The 19444-nt window shown below is 41.3% G+C and overlaps 1 pseudogene across 1 annotated transcript; it reads right to left on the bottom strand.

Moving 5' to 3' along the window:
- Positions 1 to 11742: 11742 nt before the first annotated feature.
- Positions 11743 to 19231, bottom strand: LOC307190407 (tyrosine-protein phosphatase non-receptor type 2-like; annotated as a pseudogene). Its single transcript has 3 exons — positions 19142 to 19231; positions 17909 to 18418; positions 11743 to 12496 (listed from the first exon to the last, which is right to left on the bottom strand). The product of its transcript is annotated as a tyrosine-protein phosphatase non-receptor type 2-like (transcript).
- Positions 19232 to 19444: the final 213 nt, after the last annotated feature.

The raw sequence follows: 19444 nt of genomic DNA, 5'->3' as shown, positions 1-19444 counted from the left end.
AAATCCGAAACAAACACAATATTGTAAATCAGCTATAGTTAAATTTTTTTCGAAAAAGAGAGTGAGGTCCTGTCTGTGCTAATCTCACAATCTAGACCCCTTGGCCTTTAGCAAAAGAAGTGAAACAGCTCAACAACTCACTCTCTGTGGTGGTTTTTCACTCCCAGAACTCCCAAGTGTGTGTTTCTGCCAAAACTCATTAGGAGCTTTGACACCTGGAAGAGTTCACACTAGATGGAAGGTGGGGAATGGAATGAACAAGATATGGAAGGAGAAAGGGGCACAGGAACGATCCTGGCTCTGACCGGGCCGCTGTGAAGGTAGGCGGTGCAGAGCATGGTTGAGGGTTTGGGAGGGAAGAGGGCCAAAGTAAGCAGAAATAAACTCTGAGTCTTTTTCTGCCAAAATCCTTCCACAGAGAGCCCTATTTCCACACTCCTTGGCCCAGTATTCATGGCCACCACGGCCTGGCCCTGACCTCCATTTCCAAACTTTGCCCCTTTCCATTCCTCACCCACACACCAGCAGAATGGGCCACCCACACTCACCAGAAGGGCCCACTGGTAGCCAGCTGTCCCTCAAGCTCAGCTCCTGGGGTCTCCCCGTAGATACGCTTCATCCCACATCTACCCCTCTGGATAGACCATGCTCTCTCTTACCATATTATTTTCCCCCTTTGGCAAGTTTTTGTTTAACCTAGTTAACCTTCAACGTCACTCCTCTTGGAAAGTCTTCCCTGATCACCCCCTGGTTGAACTTTAGGACCCTCGTCTTGCACACCTGGTACCTGCTGTTATCATAGCTCTTTTTACCCTGCTAAGAAATTATTAGTTTGTGTGTCTCTGAATTCTTGAGCATCTTAATGACAGGTGTCATGTCTCTCATTGCTACAGCACCAGCTCCAGCATAAAGCTTAACACATAACAGGTATTTAATTAACATTTAACCATAAAGTACTCAAAGGCAGAGACTAGATGCTATTCACCCTTGTATCTCTAATCTCTAGACCATTGCTGGGCATGGAGAAAGACTCCAACATGTGTTTGTTGAACTAATGCAGCTGCAAGCTGGGACGGTTGGACATCCACATTAAAAGAGTTATTATGGTTGGGTGACCAACTCATCCCAAGGCAAATACTGAAAGTCCCAAATCCCAGGAAATTCTTCAGTCCTGGGCGAAGACCAAGATAGCTGGTTACCCTACACTATAGCCACAACCCACTGCCAGGAGGGACCAGTAGAAGCTCAGTACATAAATTCATGATATTTAATCATATTCATTTATTTGTCCAATCAACCAATATTTCCTGTATATATACACAGATAACTAGATCCTGAAAAAGTAGTAATTTGCAAACATTTGGATACATGTTCTTGCTTTGCTCAGTTCATTACTTGGAGAGGCAAAGCTAACAAAAACCAGAGTCTGTGCTTCAGTTGGTCAGCCTTAGCTGAATGAATAAAACTATCCCTCTAACTTGGCAGAAGATGATAAAGGATTTCATTGAAAGGACCAATCATGGTTTGTGTTGGAGGCCAGGGACCTGGTCCTAGTCCAAACAGTGGTGCCCTGAGCAGTTGGTGTATCTATAAAAGAGGGGCTCATAATGGTACTGGTGCCTCTCTGTAGAGTTTTTGTGGAAAGCAAAAGAAACCAAGGCTTTGCAAGTTGAAAAGTAAGCAGCACGTATTAGCATCGTCAGCTTCACCAGCCTGTCAGTTAATCATAAAGTTGGTAACTTTATTACAAATTCCTGACAGTGGGTAAGTTCTGCTGCCAGTTGGATTACAGGAAGTCAACGTTTTCCAAAATCCTACTTCCCAAATATTTGTGGGGAATTCCAAGAAATGAGTTTGGTCACTCCCTGCAGCAGCCAGCACTGCCCCAGGTCCTAACAGTGCCACAGAGGATCTGTGCCAGCTCTGAATCTGTGTCCCAAATGCCACTGCTGATATGGGACAAGCCACTGCCCCTCGAAGCCAGGAGGAAATAGCTCTTTTTGTGTTTTGTGCAGATGGCAGGGAGGGTTCCCACAGCAAGAATGCTTGAGCCCAAAACGTTATAATCACCAGGGACCCAATGCTTGCCTTTGGGGATTTATACAAGTCAACAGAGTGGATGGAATAAGTGCTGACATTAGCTACCTCCATGCATTCTTCTTTCTGGCATCTCTTGGGATCTGTTCACTGCGTCATTTCTTCTCTTAGGGTAGTTGTTCTCAAATGGGGGCAATTTTACATCCCCTCCCCAGGGTACAGGCCATGTCTAGAGATATTTTTGGTTCTCAAACTAGGAATGAGGGCTGCTAATGGAGTTAAGTGGGTAGAGGCAAGGGGTGCTGCAAAGCGTCCTATGATGCATAGACAAAGCCCTCCACATCAAAGAATTATCCACCCAAAATGTCAGTAGTACTGATGTTGAGAAACTGTCTCTGGGTGATTTTTTTCTCAGGAATCCTGTTACTCTCCCTTCTGATGTGGCCTCCATGGAATCTATTGTTTCTCAGGCATGTTTCTTTATGTCTAAAGTCTAAGGTGGATAGGACTTAAATCTTAGTCCAGGTCCCTGGTACTCCTGTAAATTAGCAGTGAAACATAATTGTGTATCTAGGCTTTCTCAGAACTATTCAGCTCGTGGCATATAAGCTCTAACCCCTGCCCACTTATATTATTATATTGAAAGTAAGTTGCAGATCCTTCCATTCAATAAATATTTGATGAGCACCTACTCTGTACTAGGCATGGTATCAGACACTAGATATGCAATAATTAATCAACCAGACATCGCCCCTGCCTTCATGGAGAATACGGCATGGCTGAATTACAAATTTTAACACATACCACGAGGAAAAGCGGAGGGTACTATAAGGGCATAGGATGGGAAGGACAGCTTTTAGGTCGGCGAGGGGGAGAACATCTCCCTAAAGAAGTAATGTTTGGATCGAGACCTGAGGGAGGCAAAGAAGTGAGTCCAGTGAAAAGCGGGGGCGGGGTGGTGGTGGAAAGAATAAGCACAGAGGGCTCTTGAGTGGGGAAGAGATGGAGCCCTCAAGGAACAGAACAAAGAATATGTGGCCGAGTGTGCTGTGATCTAATCTGCACCTTTTCAAGGTTGCTCCAGCTGCCATGTGGGTGATGGGTTGAGGGTCACCAGTGGAAGTGAGAGACCCCTGGGAAGGCAAATGCCGTGGTCTGGGAGGTGGATGGGGGTGGCCTGAGCCACAGGATGACAGTGAGGACAGAGCCAGACATCTGAGGCCGTGGGAGTCTATATCCAGGGATGGGCAGTGGCTGGGCACACGGGAGACCAGCTATCACTGCGTGAACAGCTTCAGAGAGTGAGGACTCATCGGAAATCAGCCCTCCCCTGTCCTGCTCAGCATTTCTACTGGGAAGGAGCCACACACATCAGGCGCTGGTATCTTTTCCTACGTTGCACTTGCCTTTTTTGCTGTTTCTTCAATTGGTTGAAATATTGAGTGGTTTTTATTTATTTATTTGTGGCTGTGGGGATGGAGGGAGGGTGATAATAAATGGCTTGTCATAAAACCTAATTTCCTACGCTTTCAAGAGCCATTCATCCTCCTCTCGGCTTGATGCCATTTCTTTCTGGAGTCAGGCTGACCAAGAGCAGCCCATAGCCAGGGGCTTGGGAACTTCTCCCGGGAAAACCTTACTGTTGGCCTGGGCAAGGCTTCCTGAGAGTTAGACTTCCTTAACCTCAAGTCAAACCCCAGCGTGACAACTAGTTGGGCAACAGACGAGATCACTCCTTCCAGGGAGATCCTGGCAGGCGGGCCCACTCTAAGAGGGTAGCTGGCACCAAAGTGCCTGAACTCAGCTCCTCTGCCTTCGTTGCCATGGGCAGTGACCATCATCTCTGCAGAGGACTCTGTCCAACGTGTCAGGACCACTGCCATCCAGACCAGAAGGTGTCAGCAGGCCTGGGCCTTGATTTGGGAGACTGGAGAGATTGTGTCTACAGCAGGGATGACCTGCTTGGGAATAGCTGAGCCCCTAGGGCAGAGTGCAGAGGACACCAACAACACAGCTGTTTTCAGGTAAGTGCCAGGAGCCCACTCTAGGGGAAGTCCAGGTGGGAGGTTTTCCTGAGCACCTACCGGTAGTAAGGCCTGAAACATGATAAAAACCATAGTTCCTGCCCTCAAGGAACTAGCACTTGGTTCAGGAAGCACACAAATAGGTTAATAATACTAACAGGATGAGTCTTACGATGGAAGTGAACACATAGCATTATGGGGGTGGGAGGAGAGAAAGGAAGAAGCTCCTAACTCTGCCAGGGGAATCAAGGGAGACTTTCAGGAGGAGGTGATAATTCTCTGGTGGTTCCAGACAGCCCACTGGAACCACCAGGGTTTAATTAACTGAACTTAGAAAAACAAACAGAAACACCACCACACATTTTTAAGGGTACACCTCATCCCTTATTCATTTAAAAAGAACCACCAAGTGAAATTAATTTCCCTCATGGATTTTTTTTTCCCCTATAAAATTACTCTGAAGGGTGAGTTTTCAAATAGAAAAATTCTCCTTTAAAAGTAAATCGCTTTTACACTTGGCATTTAAATCCAAGTGCCAGAAGTATCTATGCTGTACAGGAAACCCATCGTCCTTCAGGTGTACTTGACAAGACTTCCGGGAACTGGACCTTTGCTGGGGGGAGATAACAGATAAAATGTGGGGTGAGCCACACGTGCCCAGCCCTGGTCTTCTACCGGGGATACACTTCCAGGATGAATGAATGGGGGTGGGGGTGGGTGATGGGGAGGCACTAGTAACCTCCATTTGATGCCTGTGGCCCAGGCTGCAGAAACAGGATAAACTTCTGAAGCCCTGATCAAAGACTCCTTGTTAGAAAGAAGAAAATTCTGGGATTATTTTTTCTAAAAGCTAACTTTCAAGGAACATTTGTATCACACTTCATCCTGTTTGTCCTAGAGAGAAACCATGATGCAAGTTGACAGTGACAAATAAGAATTAATACTCCACTTCCAACCTCTTCCCTCCTCCCAGTTTTTAGAAAGGGAACCAGTAAATCAGCTTATAGGTCTTCACTGGGCAGTCACTGTGTGAGGCCCTGAAACTCCACAAGGCCAGGGGGTGTGAGGGGCAAGTGGTGGCGGGAGTTGGGGAAGAGGAGAGAAATATGTTAATTTATAAGAACATAACATTTTGCCATTCACAAAGCCTCTTCACTTATATCACCTGATGTAAATCTCTCCAGTAACTCGCTGAGGTTGTAGGATCAGAGCAGATCACCAATTTACTAAAGAACTGAGAGGAGATTCAGATAAATTCATATCTGAGCTATAAAATCAACAGAAATTGTTGTGACATTGAAATGCTCTTGTAATAAAAAAGAAAATTCAGATAACAAACAAATGTAGTTCATCTTGAAAGAGAAGAGATAAATTCCAAATAGAAGCAATAAATAGGTTCTTGCATTATTTGATAATCCAGTTAATGAAGAGGAGGGAATCATATAAATGCATTGAAACATTTTTGCTGGTTGACACATTGACAAGGACAAACTGATTAAAGAACAGTCTCATTTCACAGAGTTTAATATAAGTACTATACAAGAACACTTAAATACAACTTATGTACAATATCTTTTTAAACTTGATAGGATTTCTCCCAAATTGACAACTCTAAAAATTTATACAATATAGGTGGAACTAAAGAAAACTCTTAGTACTCTTAGCAGTGAAATAAAAATTTTGATCAACATGCCAAAGGAAAGAATACAGTATCTTTCTATCCTCTCTATAGACAAAGATATTAGAAAATCATTGTTCTATAGAAAGGTAATCAGACAGTAATTAGCCAACAAGGTAAGCAAAAAGAGTATTATTGAAGTATGCCATGTAGTTAAATAATAATAAATATTAGCTTTCTAAATTATATAATGTTTACGGTATTTTTTACTTTTTTAAAATAAATTTATTTATTTTAATTAATTTATTTTTGGCTGTGTTGGGTCTTCGTTGCTGAGCACAGGCTTTAGGCTTTAGAGCACACGCTTCACTGCAGTGCGCGGGCTTCTCATTGTGGTGGCTTCTCTTGTTGCGGAGCACGGGCTCTAGGCACACGGGCTTCAGTAGTTGTGGCATGCGGGCTCAGTAGTTGTGGCTTGCAAGCTCTAGAGAGCAGGCTCAGTGGTTGTGGTGCACGGGCTTAGCTGCTCCACAGAAGCCCTTTACTTTTTGTGGTTTATGGTGATTTCTTTCCTCATGGTGAATATAAGTTTTATAACTAATTTTGTATTCACAGTTTTGTGTTCTTTTTCTTAAACATGGCCCCCAAACTGTATAAGTTTTAGCCTCCACAAAACCTGGACCTTCCCCTGATTTATGCCCATTTTGCAGGTGAGAAAACAAACTCAGGCAAAGTCTTACCCTTACCCAGGGTCACGCTGTGAGAAAGTGACAGAGCCAGACATAGAGCCAGCTCTTTTCCTTCACGATGTTGTCTCTGCCCTCAAAGAGCCTGAATGCATTATATAAATCCCCACACATTTCCTTTGCAGAGGCAGAAAGAAAGTAAGGTAGAACATTTAAGAAACCCAGACGACTCACCCAAGTTTCTAAAGAGAGGTTCAGTGTGGCCTATAGTGCACATCGCATCTCCCTTCGGGCCCGGTGTCTGGACAGAAGAATTCAATTTACAGTCAGCACCAGCATCACTATTCTAGGCTCAAAGCAAGCCCAGAATCAAGTACGCCCATGGGAAGCAAAGACAGGTCACATCAAATGCATTCAGGGACTTCAGGCTAACTAATTCTTCCTGAGCCCCTACTGTTTGCCAGGCACTCACACCTGCATTTGTCTTAATCTACATGAACAATTTTTTTAAGGATGAGAGAATAGAAACTCAGAATAACATGCCCAATATCACAGATCTAGTAAAAACCAGACACAAGCTGCAAAGCCAGATCTGCTCCAAAGCCCATCTCCAGTTCTCCAGGGGGTTGTGGAATTCAGAAAAATAATCACCTACTTATGCCTGAAGGCCAAACCAGAGAATCATTAGTGAAAAGCAGAGAGATGGGTAAGTAGTAAACATCCTTCCCATTCTCTCTGGTTCTCATTTAAAGTCTGGGGCAAACCTGACAGCAGCCATGGCATTCAAAGGGTTCCAGGAGCCAAACAGACTATGAGAGGTCTTAACCAGGAACCATCCCACGCCCAGAACCCAGTGGGATAATCTGAGTTGTAGCTAAGGTTAAGACAAGCATCAGTATTTGAAAGGGAGTACTAAGGATTAAATCCACACACAGAGCAAGAGAGCTTGTGCTAACATGAGAAATAGGTTGAAAGCAGGTTGGAAAGAAATATCAAAAGTTTCAGAAAACAGATTGTGAAACAGTCACAGCCAATAGCTTTCTGTTGATTTTTTTTGTAATCAACATATTAAATATCATGCTTCCGTAAATAATGGGAAGGGAAAAAAATGCTTTGCCTTACAATAAATATTGGCTATCCATCGTCCTAAGGATGATCATGTGGGGCATCAGTGAGAGTGTTCTACATGGGCTTTAGCTGAGTAGGGTCCAGTAAACATATACACAGGGAGGGTCAACTCCAGACAAGGTCATGGAATCCCTTATCTCTAGAGAATGCCAAGGCAAGAATCATGGAATTTTATGCTCAGTTCATAATAAAAATTGACTGAAAGCTCATGGTTGTTTTTATTTTGTTTTGTCTAGTTCTTAGCCACGTTTCTATGGTCTTATGAATAATGAAAATCCCAATGGACCTTGTGGTCATAACAACCATGGCCTGGATTGAACCTAACGCAAGAGTTAGAGGTGGTAGGGAGACAACTGACTGTGACTTCCAAGTGCTTTCATTGACATGTGGCCCCTGGAATTCAGACAAGCAGGCCTACAGGGAGGCTTTGTTCTGTAGGGGAACTGGTGAGAGGCCTGGAGCCTTTCCAAGCCTGGAGGAACTTGGCTGGATCCAGAGGAGCATGAAAGGCCCAGCCCCAAGGCAGCCTGGGGACCTTGGAAGCCAAGGCCAGCAAAGGAACGGCTTGTCCCCCTGACAAAGATAAGTAGGGCCTGGGGGGCTGTTTCATTTACATGGTGTTTTCCAACCTTTACGCACAAATTCAGAGTGAACTCTGCTTCTCACCATCAGCAGCCTTGTTGGGCAAAAGTCCTGATCCTTGGCCTGATAGCCCCAAACCCTCCTGGAGGAAAGAAAAAACTACCAGGTATCCTGGAGGTATCTGAGGTTGAAAAGAAAGAGCACTGCCTATAGAATCCAAACTCCTGGCTACGTACAATAACACAATAATTTAACCCACTGCACACTCAAATCTTATGCCTTTGCCTTTTGCATATTCCTCGCTTTACGTCAAGAAAACAAGACAAATTTTCAGTACCTGTTTTTTCCAATTCATGATAAGTATTACTGATAGAATTACCACAAAACAGCAATGAAACTGACAACCATGGAAACTCTACAGGCTACAATCTGTTATAGGCAAAAACTAACTGAAGAATCATGTATTATTGGGCATGCTATAAAATGCAAAAAGAAAACAAATGACCTGAGGGGGAAAAAAATCTGTTTTGAAGAAATAATCAACAACAACAAAAAGTAAAACTGTCAAAAGGTAAAACTGCACTCAGTAAAACTAGCAAAAGGATCCAATCTTCTTGCTAATTTCACATCTAAAAAATTTTATCTGGGAAAATTGAATTTAATAACTATAAGGGCCAAAGAGGGAAAAAAGTGGAAGCAACAATAATGAATACATTTTTTCAAGAGCAAAACAAATGACAATAACAAAAACTAACAGCTACTTCAAAGTTTATTATAAAATATACACAGGAAGAATTAATCCAGATCAACATCAATAAAATAAAAGTAAAACCGGGGCTTCCCTGGTGGTGCAGTGGTTGAGAGTCCGCCTGCCAATGCAGGGGACACGGGTTCGTGCCCCGGTCTGGGAAGATCCCACATGCCACGGAGCGGCTGGGCCCGTGAGCCATGGCCACTGAGCCTGCGCGTCCGGAGCCTGTGCTCCGCAACGGGAGAAGCCACAACAGTGAGAGGCCATATACCGCAAAAAAAAAAAAAAAAAAAACCTTCTCAAGTACTGCATTTTTGGCTTCTTGCCTGGTGTCAGCCCAGGGAGACTTCTTTTTTTTTTTTAACTTTTATTTATTTAGTTAGTTATTTATTTTGGCTGCACCGGGTCTTAGTTGTGGCACGAGGGATCCTCGTTGCAGCATGTAGACTCTTGGTTGTGGCATACATGCAGGATCTAGTTCCCCAACCAGAGATGGAACCCAGGCCCCCTGCATTGGGAGTGCAGAGTCTTTTCCACTGGACCACCAGGGAAGTCGCCCAGGGAGGCTTTTTAAGGCCAACCTACCTGATGCATACTCTATCCCCAGACTCAGCCCTGAATAATTCCATGAGTAGCTCTTGACATCACTAACTTTATTGCTCATTTTCCTACACAATGCACACCTGCTCATTGCCTCCTTCAGTTTGACACAATCAGCTACTCTTGCCACCTTGACCTTGCCTCCTCTCAAGGCCAAGTTCATTTCTCTACCTAGGTTGAGCTCCTCAAGACAGCCCTTCCAATACCTAAGGCATAGGTAGCCCTGCCACCAGTTTCATCATGTCATCCAACAACAAAGCTCATGTACTTTCAAAATGCCTTCTTCCTGTCTGTCTTTTACCCCTGGCCATCTACTATCCAGCCTAGCTAGTATCAGGGCTTTTAAGTCATCCCTCTGGTGTCTCACCCCCTTTCAGCTGACAGTTTGCTTCCATTTTGCAATATATTTGCCTAGACTTTACAAAAATCAATGAGTTCAGGATAACAAGTACAATAGCCTCAGGTGGCCTCCCAAAGATTGATACCATGTGTTTGTTGACCTAGTTATTGTATTTCACTGTTACCAGAAATCAACTGACTAGGCAATTTTGAAACTATTTTGCATCTATTTATTTCATTTTCTCTAAGTAGAATGACCCTGTGTCAAATAAATAAATAAACTAAACAAATGAAACTCAATTGTTTATTTCCAAAAGTAGGCTTAACGCCTGGCAATCTTAATACTTACATAATTTGCAAGAATGCTGGATCCACATTCTCTTTGAAGTCAATAATGCAAGCCTCCAATTTTCCACCGCTACCATTCCAATTAGGCCAAAAGATTTAGAATAATTTAGCATCCAAACAGGATATATATTCAGCATGGAAAGAACAAAGAGATTATCATTAAGTCTTTGATTAAATCACATCTTCTATTCTAGGCCTCAGTTCAGTTTCATCACCAGTAAGAAGAGCATTTTTTTTAACTTTTATCTATCCTCTAAAAGTCTGAGAGTCCTTTGGGTTAGGGATTGTATTTCATTTTTCTCTGCATCCCCAATGCAAAACACAGTTCTGTCAAATAAAAACATTAGATTAATCTTGAAAGAATGAATATCCGTGATCTATGAAATTGTAACTTCCACGGAAATATCCAAAACCCCTGACATCATTAACAGTTCTGTAGGGCAGTAACAGCCAACGATTTATGATGAAAAAGAGCCCCAGGCACATTAAAAGCCTGTCCCAAGTTATGAAATTCAGTTCTAGGCCAGGATCCTAGAGGGACAAAATGGAAAGTATGTCAGACTCTGCTTTAATTCAATGCAGCACTTGAATCTGTGCTCTTTTGGGCAAACCACTGGACATGAAGAAACCACAAATCTGAAGATCAGAGAGACCTGAATGTGAATTGGATTCCATCAGTCCCTTTAAAAGGTTTTGGTTTTAAGAAACAGAACTTCCCTGAACAACGCCAAGCAAAAGGTGAGTTTTTTGGAGGAAGAGATATATCAACATGAATTCACAGGCAGGAAGTGCTGACAGGTCCCGGGAAGACTTGGTTCCAGGAACTGGACCCACAGCCTCCAAACCAGGCGACAGACCCACCCATCATTGAGACCCCTCTCTTTGGGGCCATTCCCTCTTCCCTCTGCACATCTCTCTACAGAGCAATTTTCCTCTTCCACTCAAAAACAGGCTAAACGTGGCTGCCCAGATTCTGTTTTCTGCTGTGTGCCCATCACCACACACTTCTTCTCTGAGTGAGGATAAAGGAAGATGGATTACCTTTTTTTTTTTGAATCAACATATAGTTTATTATTTTTTTATGGTAACAGATTTTTTTTCAAATTGAGCTTTTAAAAAGCACATTTAACTACAAAGGTAAGATTAAATAGGTACTAATAAAATATATTTGCCCTGAAATGGTTAAGAAAATACAATGTTGATGCCCACATCAACAGTACATTATACATTACACGCATTACTTAAAGGTCATTTTCTTTTCAGTAATAATGTCGATAAAACCACAATATTTATTGCTTATATCAAGTGCAGGTTAAAATCCAGATAGCCTCCAAAAACAAATCCTTGTGATAAAGGACTTCTCAGTCTGGTCAGGTGAAATCTTACACTTAACATGTATGAATACAGCTGAAAATGTACCAGATCTTAAGAAGTTTTCAAGTCTTGATTTTAGGGAGTGGGTACAGTGTGAGCAGCGCCCTGGGGTGCCGGGGGTACTGGACACCCCACTTCTCTGTGGGTGTCTAGTCAACCACACCTTCTGGGGTCTGAGGAATTTGCTAAAAACCCCGTGATTCACCCAACACTGTCAGCTACCAGTGCCGAAACTTGCAGGGCAAAATTAGTTATTTATAGGGTGTTTTGCTGAGAAAACAGTGTCCAGCCAACAAAAGCACCAACCAAAATGACTGACACAAACCCCGTCTTAGTGAGAATAGGTTGCCAATAAAACCGTCTTTGCCTTTTTTCGTTCGGTCTCGTTCAGCCTCTGCTTCATCTGCTACACCTTCTGAGCTGTGCTCTTTCCTGTCCCCCAGAAGGCGCTTGCGCAGAGCACTCTCACTGTTTTCCTCCGGAGTATCTTGCATTTTTAGGACAGTCCTGTATATCTGTCACCTGTCAGTTTTTCTTCTAGGCCTATCCTGTTGCCATTGTATTTTTCACTCATTATTTTGGATGGTGACTGATCAAAAACAGGACATAACGTCTTCGTTAGAAAGTCCTTTCCACCATTTCTGTACACTTGAATCTCCCTTTAGAAACTTTGCTCCTTCTATTAGAGTCATGTATGAAAATCTGAGTTGATCTGGTGTCCGAGTCAGCACCATTCAGCATTTTCTCATACTCAGTAACAGTTGTTTAATGTTAATATTGTCTCCTTTGTCCATCAGAACAAGACAAGTGTCCACCAGAGAAAAGGTGCCTGACCACCCGATGCCGGCACTACGGCGGATCACCGCAGGCCCGTGTTCAGAATTCAAGGAGCCAGATTCTCGCACTTTAATAAGAAATTGAGAAATGAAACTGGTGATTCAGGCACTCCGAAATCTGACCAGGTAGTATAATGAAAGTGAGATACTGTTCTGTAATTTATTTTTTTAATCTTTTTTTTTATACAGCAAGTTCTTATTAGTCATCAATTTTATACACATCAGTGTATACATGTCAATCCCAATTGCCCAATTCATCACACCACCATCCCCACCCCACCGCCACTTTTCCCCCTTGGTGTCCATACGTTTGTTCTCTACATCTGTGTCTCAATTTCTGTCCTGCAAACCGGTTCATCTGTACCATTTTTCTAGGTTCCACATATATGCGCTAATATACGATATTTGTTTTTCTCTTTCTGACTTACCTAACTCTGTATGACTGTCTCTAGATCCATCCATGTCTCAACAAATGACCCAATTTCATTCCTTTTTATGGCTGAGTAATATTCCATTGTATATACGTACCACATCTTCTTTATCCATTCGTCTGTCGATGGACATTTAGGTTGCTTCCATGACATGGATATTGTAAATAGTGCTGCAATGAACATTGGGGTGCATGTGTCTTTTTGAATTATGGTTTTCTCTGGGTATATGCCCAGTAGAGGGATTACGGGGTCGTATGTTAATTCTTAGTTTTCAAGTTTAGTTTTTAATTTTTAGTTTTTTAAGGAACCTCCATACTGTTCTCCATAGTGGCTATATCAATTTACATTTCCACGAACAGTGTAAGAGGGTTCCCTTTTCTCCATGCGCTCTCCAGCATTTGTTGCTTGTAGATTTTCTGATGATGCCCATTCGAACTGGGGTGAGGTGATATCTCATTGTAGTTTTGATTTGCATTTCTCTAATAATTAATGATGCTGAGCAGCTTTTCATGTGCTTCTTGGCCATCTGTATGTTTTCTTTGGAGATATGTCTATTCAGGTCTTCTGCCCATTTTTGGATTGCGTTGTTTGTTTTTTTAATATTGAACTGAATGAGCTGTTTATATATTTTGGAGATTAATCCTTTGTCCGTTGATTTGTTTGCAAATATTTACTCCCATTCTGAGGGTTGTCTTTTTGCCTTGTTTAAGGTTTCCTTTGCTGTGCAAAAACTTTGACGTTTCACTAGGTCCCATTTGTTTATTTTTGTTTTTATTTCCATTACTCTAGAAGGTGGATCAAAAAAGATCTTGCTGTGATTTATGTCAAAGGGTGCTCTTCCTATGTTTTCCTCTAAGAGTTTTACAGTGTCCGGTCTTACATTTAAGTCTCTAATCCATTTTGAGTTTATTTTTGTGTATGGTGTTAGGGAGTGTTCTAATTTCATTCTTCTACATGTAGCTGTCCAGTTTTCCCAGCACCACTTATTGAAGAGATTGTCTTTTCTCCATTGTATATCCTTGCCTCCTTTGTCATAGATTAGTTGACCGTAGATGCATGGGTTTATCTCTGGGCTTTCTATGTTGTTCCATTGATCTATGTTTCTGTTTTTGTGCCAGTACCATATTGTCCTGATTACTGTAGCTTTGTAGTATACTCTGAAGTCACAGAGTCTGATTCCTCCAGCTCCGTTTTTTTCCCCCAAGACTGCTTTCGCTATTTGGGGTCTTTTTTGTCTCCATACAAATTTTAAGATGTTTTGCTCTAGTTCCGTAAAAAATGCCATTGGTAATTTGATAGGGATTACATTGAATCTGTAGATTGCATTGGGTAGTATAGTCATTTTCACAATATTGATTCTTTAAATCCAAGAACATGGTATATCTCTCCATCTGTTGGTATCATCTTTAATTTCTTTCATCAGTGTCTTATAGTTTTCTGCATAAAGGTCTTTTGTCTCCCTAGGTAGGTTTATTCCTAGGTATTTTATTCTTTTTGTTGCAGTGCTAAATGAGAGTGTTTCCTTAATTTCTCTTTCAGAGTTTTCATCATTAGTGTATAGGAATTCAAGAGATTTCTGTGCACTAATTTTGTATCCTGCACTTTTACGAAATTCATTGATTAGCTCTAGTAGTTTTCTGGTGGCATCTTTAGGATTCTCTATGTATAGTCTCATGTCATCTGCAAACAGTGACAGTTTTACATCTTCTTTTCCAATTTGTATTCCTTTTATTTCTTTTTCTTCTCTGATTATCGTGGCTAAGACTTCCAAAACTATGTTGAATAATAGTGGTGAGAGTGGACATCTGTGTCTTGCTCCTGATCTCAGAGGAAATGTTTTCAGTCTTTCACCACTGAGAATGATGTTTGCTGTGGGTTGTCGTATATGGCCTTTATTATGTTGACATAGGTTCCCTCTATACCCACTTTCTGGAGAGTTTTTATCATAAATCGGTGTTGAATTTTGTGAAAAGCTTTTTCTGCATCTATTTAGCTGATCATATGGTTTTTATTCTTCAATTTGTTAATATGGTGTATCACATTGATTGATGTGCATATATTGAAGAATCGTTGCATCCCTGTGATAAATCCCACTTGATCGTGGTGTATGATCCTTTTAATATGTTGTTGAATTCTGTTTGCTAGTATTTTGTTGAGGATTTTTGCATCTATATTCATCAGTGATATTGGTCTGTAACTTTCTTTTCTTGTAGTATCTTTGTCTGGTTTTGGTATCAGGGTGATGGTGGCCTCATATAATGAGTTTGGGAGTGTTCCTTCCTCTGCAATTTTTTGGAAGAGTTTGAGAAGGATGGGTGTTAGCTCTTCTCTAAATGTTTGATAGAATTCACCTGTGAAGCCATCTGGTCCTGGACTTTTGTTTGTTGGAAGATTTTTAATCACAGTTTCCATTTCATTACTTGTGATTGGTCTGTTCATATTTTCTATTTCTTCCTGGTTCAGTCTTGGAAGGTTTTACCTTTCTAAGAATGTGTCCATTTCTTCCAAGTTGTCCATTTTATTGGCATAGAGTTGCTTGTAGTAGTCTCTTAGGATGCTTTGTATTTCTGTGGTGTCTGTTGTAACTTTTCCTTTTTCATTTCTAATTTTATTGATTTGAGTCATCTCCCTCTTTTTCTTGATGAGTCTGGCTAACGGTTTATCAATTTTTTTTATCTTCTCAAAGAACCAGCTTTTAGTTTTATTGATCTTTGCTATTGTTTTCTTTGTTTCTATTTCATTTATTTCTGCTCTGATCTTTATGATTTCTTTCCTTATGCTAATTTTGGGTTTTGTTTGTTCTTCTTTCCTAGTACCTTTAGGTGTAAGGTTAGATTGTTTGAGATTTTTCTTGTTTCCTGAGGTAGGCTTGTATAGCTATAAACTTTCCTCTTAGAACTGCTTTTGCTGCGTCCCATAGGTTTTGGATCATCGTGTTTTCATTGTCAATTGTATCTAGGTATTTTTTTATTTCCTCTTTGATTTCCTCAGTGATCTCTTGGTTATTTAGTAATGTATTTTTTAGCCTCCATGTGTTTGTGTTTTTCACATTTTTTCCCTGTAATTCAATTCTAATCTTATAGAGTTGTGGTCAGAAAAGATGCTTGATATGATTTCAATTTTCTTAAATTTACTGAGGCTTGATTTGTGACCCAAGATGTGATCTATCCTGGAGAATGTTCCATGCGCACTTGAGAAGAAAGTGTAATCTGCTATTTTGGGATGGAATGTCCTATAAATATTAGTTAAACCTTTCTGGTCTATTGTGTCATTTAAAGCTTCTGTTTCCTTATTTATTTTCATTTTGGATGATCTGTCCATTGGTGTAAGTGAGGTGTTAAAGTCCCCAACTATTTTTGTGTTACTGTCGATTTCCTCTTTTAGAGCTGTTAGCAGTTGCCTTATGTATTGAGGTGCTGCTATGTTGGGTTCATATAGATTTATAATTGTTATATCTTCTTCTTGGATTGATCCCTTGATCATTATGTAGTGTCCTTCCTTGTCTCTTGTAATATTCTTTATTTTAAAGTCTATTTTGGGGAGGGGGAAAGGTAAGCTGTGACAAAGCGAGAGAGAGGCATGGACATATATACACTACCAAACGTAAGGTAGATAACTAGTTGGAAGCAGCCGCATAGCACAGAGAGATCAGCTTGGTGCTTTGTGACCGCCTGGAGGGGTGGGATTGGGAGGGTGGGAGGGAGGGAGATGCAAGAGGGAAGAGATATGGGAACATATGTATATGTATAACTGATTCAGTTTGTTACAAAGCAGATACTAACACACCATTGTAAAGCAATTATACTCCAATAAAGATGTAAAAAAAAAAAAAGAAAAGTCTATTTTATCTGATATGAGTATTGCTACTCCAGCTTTCTTTTGATTTCCATTTGCATGGAATATTGTTTTCCATCCCTTCACTTTCAGTCTGAATGTGTCCCTAGGTCTGAAGTGGGTCTCTTGTAGACAGCATATATATGGGTCTTGTTTTTGTATCCATTCAGCAAGCCTGTGTCTTTTGTTTGGAGCATTTAATCCATTTACATTTAAGGTAATTATCGATATGTATGTTCCTATGACCATTTTCTTAATTGTTTTGGGTTTGTTTCTGTGGGTCCTTTTCTTCTCTTGTGTTTCCCACTTAGAGAAGTTCCTTTAGCATTTGTTGTAGAGCTGGTTTGGTTTTGCTGAATTCTCTTAGTTTTTCCTTGTCTGTAAAGTTTTTGATTTCTCCATTGAATCTGAATGAGATCCTTGCCGGGTAGAGTAATCTTGGCTGTAGGTCCTTCCCTTTCATCACTTTAAGTATATCATGCCACTCCTTTCTGGCTTGTAGTGTTTCTGCTGAGAAATCAGCTGTTAACCTTAGGGAGTTCCCTTGTATGTTATTTGTCATTTTTCCCTTGTTGCTTTCAATAATTTTTCTTTGTCTTTAATTTTTGCCAATTTGATTACTATGTGTCTCGTCGTGTTTCTCCTTGGGTTTATCTTCTATGGGGCTCTCTGCACTTCCTGGACTTGGGTGGCTTTCCCATGTTAGGGAAATTTTCAACTATAATCTCTTTTCCTTTCCCATGTTAGGGAAATTTTCAACTATAATCTCTTCAAATATTTTCTCGGGTCCTTTCTCTCTCTCTTCTCCTTCTGAGACCCCTATGATGCGAATGTTGTTGCATTTAATGTTGTCCCAGAAGTCTCTTAGGCTGTCTTCATTTATTTTCATTCTTTTCTCTTTATTCTGTTCCACAGCAGTGAATTCCACCATCTGTCTTCCAGGTCACTTATCCGTTCTTCTGCCTCAGTTATTCTGCTATTGATTCCTTCTAGTGTAGTTTTCATTTCAGTTATTGTATTGTTCATCTCTGTTTGTTTGTTCTTTAATTCTTCTAGGTCTTTGTTAATCATTTCTTGCATCTTCTCGATCTTTTCCTCCATTCTTTTTCCGAGGTCCTGGATCATCTTCACTATCATTATTCTGAATTCTTTTTCTGGAAGGTTGCCTACCTCCACTTCATTTAGTTGTTTTTCTGGGGTTTTAACTTGTTCCTTCCTCTGGTACATAGCCCTCTGCCTTTTCATCTTGTCTATCTTTTTGTGAATATGGTTTTTGTTCCACAGCCTGCAGGATTGCAGTTCTTCTTGCTTCTGAGATACTGTTCTGGCTTCACCATTATTGGTAGTTCCTAACTACAACAGATGGACTGTGTAATAGGACTTCACGTCTTCTGACAGGAACTTCACACTGAATCCCGTTTCCTTAAGTAGCATCTCTCCTTCGCATTTTGTTGGCCAGTACTGTGCACACTTAACCTATTATTTCTCCACAATTCGGTTTAGTGTGACAACTGCTTTAGTCTTTTGCTGCCAAACCATGAGCCAGAAATGACAACCTGAATTAGGAAGTGGACACTCTCTTAAGATGTAACTCCTCTGCTCCTCTTCTATGTCAACTAAGCTGGCATTAATAAATCATTTTCAGCATTTTGCAGTTTAACACGACTGTCATCATATGGGCTTACGTCTCTGTATATGTGTTGATTTCTGTTTTCTGGAAACTTGGCCACTCTGAGGCTAGTCATGTGACTCACTGCGAATTTCCGAGCTCCTTCCAAGACGCTCTGAGGGGATGCTCGGGATGCCATGCTCTGGCCGCCCCGCCACGGCCTAGCCACCCTCCCCAGAAGCTGGATCCCTGTTTCAGCCTTTGCATCAACAGGGGAACACCATGGCCTTGGAATTAAAGGAGCCATTGGCTTTACATAATTGTGCAGGGGAAAGAGGATAGACTTGTTTTAAGTAAATTAAAACATGTTCAGAGAGGAACTGAGCCTACATGAGCTGCAAATAAATAAGGAAGAAAATAAAATGGGATTCCTTAAAATTCACAGTGGGGTGAAGAAAAAACTTTGCCTCATAGGCTTTAGATGTACAACTTTAGGATTGGATGATGTGCCCAAGCACACTTCTTATTTTGTCTCAAGCCAGACTGCGATGAGGTAGAGAGAATGAGAGGTGAAGAAGCAGAGAAAGTGAGACAACCTGCTCTCTCAAGAACTTGAAACTAGGTATAAGGACTATGAGATGGAAGCCCAAAGCAGAGTGGGGTGAAGTTGGTGTGTGTGTGTGTTTGTGTGTGTTTGTAAGAAAGATAAGAACTGCACCTCTCTGTGAGCTGAAAGATAAGATACCAAAGAAAAGGAGAACTCAGAAGCAAGATGCTGGAGAAGGGAGTGGTGCCAGGAGCACAGATGAGGGAAGACACTTCTTCCCCCCAGATGATGGAGCTCCTACCAGCTTTTCCATCTCCTCTCCCAACACGGCTCCAACATGTCCTGTTTTCTAGGCCCTCTCTCACTCTGTCTATGATCATGTCACACTATCTCATGCCTTCATGGTCTTGTACACATTGTTCCCTCCACCTGGAGTGCTGGTCACCCAATTGTCTCCTATTGAACTCTGACTCGCCCTCTCAGACATGACTCACAGATCACTTTCTCTGGGGAACTTTCCTGATTCTTCCATACAAGCAAAGTAAATGCTTCCCTTTTGGTGTTCAAAGACTTGTAAGATACACTACACCCCCCACCAGAGTGGAAGTACCTCGAGGGGGAACGCCTATGCCCAATTCATATCAATTGAACATTCAAGAGATTTTGAATGAATGAATGAATGAATGAGGAAAGGAAAATC

Source organism: Stenella coeruleoalba, assembly GCF_951394435.1.
Source record: "Stenella coeruleoalba genome assembly, chromosome: 8".
Classification (NCBI taxonomy): Eukaryota; Metazoa; Chordata; class Mammalia; order Artiodactyla; family Delphinidae; genus Stenella; species Stenella coeruleoalba.
Note: the sequence above shows the minus strand (reverse complement) of the source record. Positions and strands in the feature narration are given on the sequence as shown.